Source organism: Rhipicephalus microplus, chromosome 3 (genome assembly GCF_043290135.1).
Source record: "Rhipicephalus microplus isolate Deutch F79 chromosome 3, USDA_Rmic, whole genome shotgun sequence".
In the NCBI taxonomy this organism is placed as follows: domain Eukaryota; kingdom Metazoa; phylum Arthropoda; class Arachnida; order Ixodida; family Ixodidae; genus Rhipicephalus; species Rhipicephalus microplus.
Window position 1 is genome coordinate 241790986 of NC_134702.1, and position 12340 is coordinate 241803325.

At 43.7% G+C, this 12340-nt stretch overlaps 1 pseudogene; it reads left to right on the plus strand.

Annotated features, from left to right (window-relative positions):
- Positions 1 to 447: 447 nt before the first annotated feature.
- Positions 448 to 11645, plus strand: LOC119182489 (uncharacterized; annotated as a pseudogene).
- Positions 11646 to 12340: the final 695 nt, after the last annotated feature.

The following is a 12340-nucleotide window of genomic DNA, read 5'->3' on the forward strand; positions in this document are numbered from 1 at the left end:
CGTGTAGTGGTGCAGCTTGTTTATGTATTGCCTTTTTCAGGAAATGGCTGTGAAATGCTTGTTGAATTTTCCGACAGCATATACATACGGGCACAATCTCATTTGAAGGGGAAACATAGCTAGAAAAAGCTTGAAAGAGGGCAGTTTTATTTACAAGCTGCTCAGGCGAGGGGTGCCTCATCACTTTCACCAGTCTACAGGGATCCCCAAAATATGCAAGTAATAAAAATTGTTTCTTCTGTCCTGAAAGTATTCATGGCTGAGAAACTCCGCTCTAGTAGAATACATTTGAAGACAGAACCGCTCCCCACAAAACATGTCCTCTTCAAAGAACCAATCACAGTAATGAATGATAATAAGCTGACACATACTCCAATGGCTCACATAGAAAAAGTTAATGAGTTGTTCACTAAAGGCAGCAAAATTAACACAGTGCATACAATCACAATGGCACACTCTGGGCCGGACGGTCCCGCAGCCTCCCTGCAAAGGTAGGTATGGGGTCAACATCAACTGGCTCACTGGAGAAGACCCCAAGGTTGCTGTTTGCAATGTCACTATCATCAAAAACATTGGCATGCCTGCGGGCAAGGTTTTGCAGCATACACACTGCCATCACAATTTCCACAGCTTGTGGAATGCCGTTAACATCGATTTTGCCCAACCGTCGAAAACGTCCCTTCAGCAGGCCAAATGCTATTTCGATTACAACGCGTTGCTTGGATGATGATGATGAGTGGTATTTAATGGTGCAAGGGCCAATTAATGGCCAAAGAGCACCATTTCAATAGACTAGAGATATGAACAACGATATGATGCGTGGCTGTAAAGGGGCCTTAAAATTGCTCACGCTAACGCGAGTAAAAACATAGAAGTAATAAAATCATGACAGTGGCGCGAGATATGCGCAGTGAAAGTGTATGGCAAAATGTCATGTTAATAAAATCACGGCGGAGATGCAGTCACCACAGCCACGGCCACGGAACAGAGGTTGTGCTACGAACCACCTCGAAATATGGGGTGAAGGCTGTGAACATCTTTTAGAAACGTAAAAGTGATTTCAGTTTAAAAAGCGGATCCCTACCGATGAGCATCTCAGGGTGTAGTGGAACCTTCTGTCAGTAGGGCAGTAAAAAGTGCTTTTCTCTTAGAGCATCTAACTCGATGCACTGGACGAGAATGTGAAAAACCTTGAGTGGTTCTCCACATATCTCACACAATGAGCACAGAGTTTATTGTCTGTGTGTCTAACCCACATGCTTTGCCAATACCCCCTGAGCTTTCATTTGAGAAAAGGTTTCAAGTCAAGAGCAGGGATCGATATTGATGCATTGGAAGTAGTGTTGTTGGCGAAAGCAGCCAGCTTGTCCGCCAAAACGTTCCCTTGTATATCACGGTGCCCTGGCACCCAGCAGACAACAACATGCTGTTTTGATGTGTATAGTGTGCACAGAAGTTGGTAAAGCGACACCAGCACGGGGTTCTTGTATATTTTAGGGGTTTTCAGGGCTTTACCACACTTAGGGAATCTGTGTATATTACCGCCTTTTGCAATTTAATCTGTTTGATGTGTTTTACGACCGTCAGTATTGCATAAGCTTCTCCTGTGAAAAATCTTGCATCAGGATGAAGAACACCGCCTCGGAAAAGGATTGACCTACCGTTGCATATGCCACAGAAGTGTTGGACTTAAAGGCATTAGTAAAGAACTTAGGGCATGTGTATTTATGTTGTAGTTCAAGGAAATATGTATGTATGAGTGGAAGTGGTGCATGTTTTGCGACTTCCACAAAAGAGACATCACAGTCTATAGGCTGTTACTGCCACGGTGGCAGATATGCAAGAGGAGCCATCGAACTGTGTTAGGGAAGAGGCACACCTGTTTTTTTGACCAGACCCCTTACACAGAGCGAGTAGGGCTGGCTCAACAAAAAATGGTTCTCAAACAAGCCAGGACAAGACAAATCATTACTTGTGAAATGAAAGGGGTGTTTCTTGTCTGCCTTCACCTTCAGAAAGTACAAAAAGACAGGTAACATCTTTGTAGGTGGAGCGACCATTCATTCGTATCCACGTACAGACTCTCCACAGGGCTAATACGAAAAGCACCCGTAGAGAGGCGAATTCCTAGATGGTGGCCAGGGTCGGGAATCTTCAAGGCTGATGCTGTCGCTGACTGATAGATTATAGCACCGTAATCTAGGCGCGTACGTACGAGGCTTTTATATAAATTCATCAGACATTTCCTGTCACTACTTCACGTAGTGTGTTACAACACTTTCAAAATATTCAGCGTTATTAAACACCTGTTTTTTAAATATATAATGTGTGGGATGAAGCTTAGTTTAGTGTCTAACATTAGTCTAAGAAACTTGTGCTCGGTCTTCAGTGACAGAGGTTATCCATGCGGGTCAACGTCGGGGGTCACGAGGGAGGCCCCTTTTTCGGCAGAACAAGATGCAAGCTCTCTTTTGCGCGTTGAGTATAAAACCATTTTCATCTTCCCATCGTGATACCTTGTCTAACCCTAGTTGAACCTAACGTTGGAACATTGAGATGGTGCACAATCTGAAACCAATCTGTACATCATCGACATGTAATGCAGTAAAAAATATTACGTGGGAGCAACAGGTGCAGAGAATTCATTTCACTATGAAAAGTGTGCAGCTCAATAAACCTCCTTGTGGCACTCCTGTTTCTTGAACAAATACTCGAGATAGGACAGTGCCAACTTGAACACGAAATGTACGGTTGGACAGGTAGCTTTCGATGATTGTCAGCATTCTACCCCGTACAACTAAATGTAACAGGTCTCACAATATGCCAAAGCGCCATGCAGTGTCATATGCCTTTTCCGAATCGAGGAACACACAAAGAAAAAATTGCTTATGAACCAAAGCGTCGCGAATTTGTGCCTCGATACGGACAAGGTGTTCAGGCGTGGACCGAGCTTCTCGAGACCCACACTGGTATGGGTCAAGTAGGCCATTAATTTCAAGGAAGTGCATCAGGCGCCTGTTTATCATTTTCTCAAAGACCTTGCAAAGACAGCTAGTTCACGCTATTGGGCTGTAGCTGGAAACTGAGGATGGGTCCATGCCTTGTTTTAGAATTGGGATAATGATAGCTTCCTTCCAGGCTTAGGATAGCTCGCCGTAAGAGCATATTTCAATATAGAGGAAGAGGAGAGCTTTTTTTGGGTTTCAGTGGGCAGATGTTTCAATATTTCATATGCCACAAGGTGCGGACATGAGGTAGATTTATTGTAGCAGGTAAGTGAGGTTTGTAGTTCAGCCAAACAGAAAGGTTCATTATATGCCTCATGTGTTGTGGGTTTGGGCTCTAATCTCCGTTTTTCTATTCTGGTTTGTATCGTCGAAACGCTTCACTACAGTGTGATGAGCTGGTGACCAGTTCGAAGTACGTTCCGAGAGTGTTAGCCTGGTCTTCAAAACTCTACCCTTGTGTGTTCACTAGAGGAAGTGTATGTGCTTTCCGTCCTTCCACCTTACCAACTATGTGCCAGACTCTCAACACATCTGTGTATGAGTTCATGCCTAATAAAAATTTGTGCCAACTTTCTTTTCTCACCTGTCGGCGTGTCCTTCTTCCTTGGGACTTTATGTTCTTAATGTTTACAAGATTCTCGGCTGTAGGCGAGTCTCTAAGCAATTGACATGCCTTATTTTGTTTTTTCCGCGCATCACAACACTCATTATTCCACCATGGGACTCGCCGACTGCCTGACGGTCCACATGTTTGGGGAATACATTTCGTTGCTGCGTCAACCAAGAAAGCTGTAAAGTACCACACAGCATCCTCTATGCTTAACGCCGCCATGTCAGTCCAAGTTAGTTATTGACGTAATTTTTTGAAACTTTTCCCAATCAGCTTTGTCAGTGAGCCATTTGGGAATCTGTGCAGGAAATTTATTTGTTATGTGCTGATAAACATAGGAAAATGGTCCCTGTCATAAGAATTATTAATGACTTCCCAATTAAGTAGAAGCAGGAGTGATTGGGTTCTTATGCTGAGGTCTATGCTTGAGTACGCATTGTTAGCGATGTTGTAATATGTTGGCTCTTTCAGATTCAGGAGGCACGCACCGGAAAAAACAAAGAACTGTTCAATCAGGAGACCTCGTGCATCGTAGCGAGAGTCACCCCAGAGGCTACCATGTGAATTAAAGTCCCCTGGAAGAAGGTAAGCTTCAGGAAGTTCGTCTGTGAGAGACTTCAATTTATATTCTTCAAGACAGTGTTGTGGAGGTATGTATAGAGAGCAGATGGTGACGGGCTTCTTTAAAAGAACTGCTCAAACAGCCATCACCTCAAGGGATGTTTGTAGTGGTAGATGTGTGCATGAAATCCCATGATTGACCATAATGGTAACACCACCGGATAGCACAATGGCATCACTTCGGTCCTTTTGAAAGATAATGAGATTGCATAGAAAGTTAGTCTGTTTTGGTTTCAAGAGTGTTTTTTTTTACACACATAGCACTTTTGATGTATGTTCGTGCAAGAGCTCCTGGATATCATCGAGGTTTTTCAGCAGTCCCCTGACGTTCCACTGTAGTATTTGTGTCATTTTAGTGTTGTATGTAGCCGTGAGTACAAAAGTGTTGCCTTAGGTTACAGGGCCTTTTGGGGACCCTGTAATTCGAGTTTTTCCTTTCTTGGCGCGCTCCATAGAGTTGCACCTATCCTTCTAAGTCTGAGGCGTCGGAGGAGTCGTACTTGTATCAATCACCTCATGTGAGGTGGTGGATGGTGCCTGCTCGACAGACACATTCACGATGCTTTAGGGCCTCACTGTACTTGCAGTGGCCCGGGGTCCGGCAGATTGGGGAGTCTGCTGGCCCTTTTTGTTCGGTAGCGGAGCAGTACTGGCTGCTCCAGCTGAGAGCGCTTGTGGCGCGCCCGCAGACTCAGTTTGTGCGACTTTTGCGGGCACGGAAAGATGTGGTGCGGCGCCCCGGCGCGTCACATCGGCAAAGGAGGGACTGGACTGATGGATGGAAAACCGTTTACGTGCTTATTGAAAGGGCAGATTGAACTTCTCTTTAATCTCAAGGATTTGTTTTTCCTTCTTCCAGATTGGGCATGATCTCGAGTAGGCAGCATGGTCTTCTTCACTGTTCGCACAGCATAATGTTGTTGAGGTACATGTGTCTGATACAGCTCATTGGATGCACAATTTGTGCAAGTAATGCACCCTCTGCAACTTTGTAACCCATTTCCAAAGCACTGGCACTTAAAACATCTGCGAGGGTTTGGCACATAGGGCCTGACACGGAGCTCGCAGTAGCCAGTTTCAATTGAATCAGGTAAGTCACTGGTATCAAAGGTGATGATTATGTGTTTTGTGGGTGTTTCGTTTTGTCCTGTCGTATAAGTATTCTTTGGACCTTGACTACATTCTGGTCGCCAGCCTTCCAATAATTCACTTTCGGACAGTCTAAGCAGGTCGTCATCAGAGACCACACCGCGCACTGTATTAATTGACCTGTGTGGGCCCACTTAGACTGGGACATCCCCAAACGCTACCAGTTTAGGTAAGTTGTCGAATCGGAGCTTGTCGCGAACCTCCAAAAGGAGGTCACCGCTTCCAAACTTCGTAACATGATATCCTGGGCCGATTGATTCGGTGAGTGTTTTCGAGACAAGAAAAGGCGATATTGCTCGAACTTTTTTGTTCTCTTTCTGGCTATGCACAACATGAAACTTGGGGAAGGACTGCTTTGGCTTGGAAAAAAGAAACGGTTCTTCGATGTGCAACCTTTTTGGGCGGCGAACAAGGAGAGGGGGGGAAAAGGTGGCCATACAGATTGTGTACAGTTCGGCGGCGATAATGGCCACCCACCATCGAGCCCAACAAGGGGACGCTACAAGGTTGAATAGTGAACACTTGGAGACGCCAGCCATGCATCGTCGCTATAACCGAATATAACTACCCAAGGTTGGGTAACTACACAGGGTTAATCCTCGCCGCCAGGAAATTTGGAAGTAAACAGAAGAGAGAAGATGACAGGACAGATAAAAAGTGAGAGATAAAGATGAAGACTAGGGGGAGAGAGATAAGAAAAGGCGACTGCCAATTTCCCCTGGGTGGGTCAGCCCAGGGGTGCCGTCTACCTGAAGCTGGGGCCAAAGGGGTCCAAGACAGTTTATTGATGTACTTGAACTAATGTTTCATGTTCTAATTTACATGTCCCTCAAGTTGAAGGCAATAGATACTTTGTTTTGAGCATCAAAATAATGTGTCTGCTGCATTTTTCTAGTTTTTTTGTGCACTGTATGGTACACAATAAATATATAAAACTTTTACAAATTTTTACAATTTTACAAACTTTCACAAAACTGTACGGAAGTATATTTTCATGTCTGCTTCGAAGTTGCCAATTCCTGCTCCAAATTGTAATTTTGCTTGCTCCAACAGCTGCTCCAAAAGGCAAAATGCCACTTCCATCACTAACAAGGAAACACGACACTGGTTATGAAGTCGCAACTAAAATTTATTGGAAGGCATACGCATATATATCGAGCAGCTTACCTAGTCACATGGCACACTATAGCATCAGCGAAGCAGAGCTAGAGTGGCTAGAATGGGGAGATGTGAAAAGCAAGCCATGTTTCCCCTGCCCAGCGGTGCCAAGGTGTGCGATATCTCTGCTAGTTCGAGCCTGGCCCAGACGGTAGCTGTTGGCAGTTTTCGCAGGGTATACATAGCATGCACCAATGTAGGCTGCTGATTGCTTTTTTTTTTTTTGCAAGTGCTTCACAGCATCTTTGACGTTTCACTTGATTCGCTGAATTCTTTTTATGTGCCCTTAAAGTACTAAATGGCGTATATTAAAAAAAAAACACTGCAGACTTGTTTGTGCAAGAGAGATACTCGGGATACAGATCATGCGCGGAAAAGGTCTCCCTTTTTCGTGCGCTGGCATGCAAAGACAGATTTGCAATATGGGAGCGGGTTATACCAAGGGCCAATAAAGCTCTTCAGGAGAATTTCCCAAACATTTTGACACACTGTAAATATTTTCAACCTATTTTTATTTAAGTGGAGGGAATACTTTGGTTTGCTTTTGTGAAACGTAACTGCAAGTGAAGTCATTGAACGCTTTGTGGTGCTTTTAAAAACTCGGTAATTGATTTTAGATAAACACATTTATTTTTGTACATGCCACGCTAAAAATGCAAATATGAGGATCACGGACGAGCGCAGAAATCCAATCCTTCCTCCAGGCGAGCGGAGAAATCTCGTGCTGTTGCGGCGATGAGTTAAGTGTTTCTGTCGGCCAAAATATTAAAACAACTACGAACGACGACCGCTGATGTCAGGCCTCCGAGTCCCATCGCTTATGATGCTTGGACGATGAATTGCTACCGCACTTCCTGAGCGCGGCATATTGAATTGATGGGCAGGTCGGCACAAACAGCCTTCGTAAGGGCCCCGGGAAAGTGGCAGCTACAAACCTAAATGGACAAAGCGGCTGCTTCTGGAAGGGGGGCAGATGGAGTGTGACCAGTGCGTGCTACATCAAGGGACTCCTCAAGTGCCACGGCTCCTACACATCAGCATAACATCTCCGAAGCTTGCAGATGTTGATCAGCTGAACAGGCCACTCAGCACACCCTGGTTCAACAGTTTTAGCAGGAAATGCCTCTTGCCAAAACGGCCCTGTAATATCCTCACAAATAGGTTTTTTGCGGCCCAAAGGCAGTTCTCTAGTTCGCTCTGGCACCCTTAAAGGGGTCGTGAAACGAAAATGAAACTTCCCGGTTGCAATTTTCCCTGATTTATTAGGGATTGAAGACACCAATTCCGAAATATTTCGGCACAATATTCTTTCTTTAATTAACGACCATTTGAAATCGCAGTTTTTTGGGGATCGCTAGCGACTATGCGCGACCGTCGGTCGCTATAAGCCCTAAAATGTGACGTCAGTGTTACGTCATCTTAAGAAAAGTAAAAAAAACAGAGCGATAGCTTTACTTTGCTCTAAAGTAATATAATTATAGGATAATGAAAAATAAAACACAACAGAGCTGTTTTTGCACTCTGAGTTCTAAGCTGTACAATGACAGTGAGGGACCTTCTCGGTTCTGCTTTCTACTACATCCGGGCTGTCACGTGTGCATCCATGCTTTCCGTCGGTTGCCTTTGCTCGGTTACCTTGGCTAGCTCGGTCGGTGCAGTCAGGAAGCGTCCCAGTTTTTTTTTCTTACTGATTACACCAACTTGTGTTTTACTGTGTGTTCTCGCAGGCTTAGTCCTCGCTATGCCAACCGTGTGCATCGTCAGACAGTTCCGCACTACTTATGGAAGTGCAAACAACGTTCACTTTCACAAGCTGCCCAGCGAGCCTCAGCGCAGAGCAGCGTGGCTTTGAGCTATCAACCGCTATGGCCCCGCTGGTCTGGGCTCAGAGAGTGGGTTCGTGTGTTCCGACCACTTTCTGCCGCAAAAGCTGAACCCTTTGGCACTCTATCAATATTATTTAATTTTTTTTTTCATTTTCAGGTACCCAGGTGAACTTGTGTATGCGTTCAAGCAAACATGTGAAAGTACAGACAAAGCTCATTAGAACATCCTGTGAAGATGCTGTTAGAGTCACTGCGACTGCTGCTTGCCCCACAACAGCTCGATGTCTGTCACCAATTTCATTTTTTCCACCGCGATCGTCCAGTCCCGTTCAATCTGATATATTGGCCACAGCAGACGTACAATCCACTACATTGAGCATAGAACACATGCTGTCTGATTCATTGAACACAGAAGACGTGCAATCTGATTTATCGGACTCAGAAGAGGAAAAGGATGCCATGAATAATTCTGAATACATCCCTTCATCTAATAACACGTCCTTGCAGTAAGGATTGCAACTTTCTCTGCACTGTCACAGATTGTGCACTGTATGTGATTGCATAATAGTGTGATTAAATCAGATGACTCACTTAAATTAAACAAGCAAGAGTGGTCCTTGATCCACCAATACTCTCTCTCAATATGCAGTATCATAAGCCACTGCTCATGCAAAAGCAGTGTCACAAAAATTATCTTTCTAAATCTGTGCTATCATTACTTACAAGAAAAAAAATAGCTGACAGGAAAGAGCAACAAAGTGGTCTGCCCTTACATATTTCACCTCTATCTAGCCCTGCTGTATTCAAAACACTATTTATTAGCAAACAGTGTGACAATGTGATCAAAACTTTTTTTTCGTTGTTTCAGACATGATGACACCACTGAAGGAATCCCTCCACAAAATGAAAGGAAGTTTATTGTTTTTGAAAGTTCACTCAAGGAACTGCTAAGTACATGCCGAAAATGCTTTGCCGCTTGTAAAACTGCAAGCTCTGTGTATGGCACATTACTACAAGTACAAACAGTGTGTACAAACAATCACGTCCTGTCATGGAAAAGTCAGCCATTAATCAATGGCAAGCCAGCAGGCAACGTACTGATGTCGGCAGGGATACTGTTCAGCGGCACCAGCCACATCACAGTGCTCCGTATGTTTGAACACATCAATCTGCAGGTGTTCATGCCAAGGACATTTTTTAACTATCAGCGAGCTTATCTACTTCCTGCGATTGACAAGGTATGAGAAAGTGTGTATTGGTGCAATTGGAAAACAGTTTTGTTTATTCAATTCTGGATAGCATATTAATATCTTTGTCATTATGAACCGTAATGTTTTTGTCCTTGTGTTCAAGGACAAATAGTTTGTAAAAGAGGTACTTGAAAGTCATTGAACACAAGCACTATTTCAGTAATGTTCTGCATTTAATGTAGTGTTAACTCAATTTTTGTTTTGAACCAGATCTGGCATCAACAACAGAACAAGTTGTTTCGCCAGTTGCACGGCTGCAGTGTCGACCTGGCCGGTGATGGACGCTGTGACTCGCCTGGTTTCTCTGCCAAATTTATGACATATTCACTTCATGTCACCCAGGTCAACAAAATTCTACACTTTGAGCAGGTGCAAGTCGGGGAGGTAACGTAGAGCTACTCTAATGTGGTTGATGTGTTATCTAACAGTTTTTCTCTTTCTGCAAAAGTGTGCAGATGTGAAATCCAGCACCTCTATGGAAAAACATGCATTTGTGAAGTGTCTTGACCTGGTGAAGAAACGAGGGCTTAGAGTGACATCGGTGACCACAGACCGGCATGTGCAAGTTACGAAGTATTCGAGGACACAAGAGCCCACTATCCCACACTTCTATGATGCTTGGCACATCTCAAAAGGTAACATCCACTGAAGATATCTCAGCCTGATTTATGCACATTACAGATGGGATACCTTTCTTCATGATGATGTGCGAAATGCAGCGCATTCGCACACTACATTTTTTTAGAGCAAATAGATCAACAAAGAGAAGCAGAGGAAAAAAACACCAATGTAGCAAATAATGCCACAGAGAAAGAAAGTACCAAAGTTGAAAAGGTGTTAAGAGAGGGGAGCATTTTTCATTTGCGTTTCAAGTTCTAACTGTGAGTCTTGAGTCAGGACTAGAGCAGTGCTCTGTAGAGGTTCTATATACAATAATGGATGCACCTCAAACGTCGTTCAAGTTATCTAGAAGGCTGATGGGATAAACATGTCGAAAGTTCCTTTTTATCTCAGCTATACATAGAAGTTCCCTTGATAAGCATTCTGTATCATGCATGACATTAACCTACTATGAATTAATTTATTACACGTGTCCCAGGCATCAAAAAGAAGCTGGCCGCCCATACAAAGAAATGTGGATGCAGTGTACTCGAGCTATGAATTCAGCCAGCTACCAATCATTTGCATTGGTGTGCAGCCATGAGTGATGGCAATCCAGAGCTGCTTACAGACATGTGGAAGAGCATGGAGCGGCATGTCGCTAATATACACTCAGGGCATGCAGGTCTGTACACGCATTGTGCCCATAGTGACCTGGGAGAGAGGCAATGACTAGTTCCTGGTTAGTTCTGCAGCTATTTGCCAATTTATGCTCAGCTTAATTTGCTTTCTAAGTCGCATTAATGTTCTTGTGTATGAAGTACAGGTGGTGGTGCGCTTAATTGGCAAGCTTTTCCGGGGCTGGGTTGCATGCATTCAGCGAGTTGTCCATCTTTACTACACAACTCTTTGTTAACCCATCTTAGCAACAATTATGGGTGCTATATTTATCTAAAAAAGTAAAATTATACTAACGGTCACCACTATTTAAAAAATGCTTATCCGGAAAGTTGCTTTTGTCAACACAGGCACCCCTGCACACAAGAAGTTTGCCAATGCTGTTATGGCACCTCGTCTCCTGAAAGACATTCGGCAACTGGCTCCTTCTACACACACCTTTAACTTGGAGGCCTCTCAGAGTGTGCTGATAGGCTTCGCAGCAAAGTCTGTATGCTTCTCATCTGATGGAATGCGTGCAAGGTGAGTAGTGAATAAGATCAGAAAAAACTGAATTTGAAGAGCTGATGTAATTATTTTTTCATGCAGGACGCAAGTGGCAGTTCTGCACTTTAATGAATACTCAAGCAACAGACAAGCAGTGACAACAAAAGGACAATCGTGCTGGAAAATTAAGCACCCAAAAGCAAGGAAAGGCACGGCTGTTGCTTGCCCCGTGAAAGCCCAACCTACATATGGTAAGTAGTCTACCTGGCGCTTCAAGAAAATCTAAGGTCACTTGAAACACACAGGAGGCAGTTTGGGCATACATAAAAAATTTGAAATAAGTTGACTATGAGCAATAGTGCCTATAACGAAATTGTGCACAACTAGGTACTTTCATTCAACTGCATGACTTTCAGTCTCAGTGCTCCCATATGATTTGTAATTTAAAAGCAGTGTGCCTTGTTATACTTATATCTGACATGACTGTTCTCAGAGGCCCACCCGTCTGATGCGCTGCAATCTAATAGGTTGATGTAGCCTAGGACTGGACAACCACAACAGCAATGCGTTCGGACTCAGATTCACAAAAACATTTTTCCACTGGAGTCACTCAGACTCGAACTCATACTTATGGCTCAATCCGAGTCTAAGTGTGTCCACATGTGAGCGGGTTCACCGACCTATGAATCAAGCTAATAAATTAGTATTTTACAGCACAGGCTTCAAGATTTGTGCAGCATACAATTCAGTAATAAAAATATTCTCACTGTAGTAGAACGAAAAAGAAAAAAATGTATTTTTCCTCGATATGAAAAGCTAACTGAAATGTGCGTTATTTTGTTCCGGAGTGAAACCCAAACTTTTTCATAATTTTTCGGTCTATGTAGAAACTTGCTAATCCAGAACAACCGAGGTAATGCACCATGCGCAACAATGCTTATTTAGATTACAGTA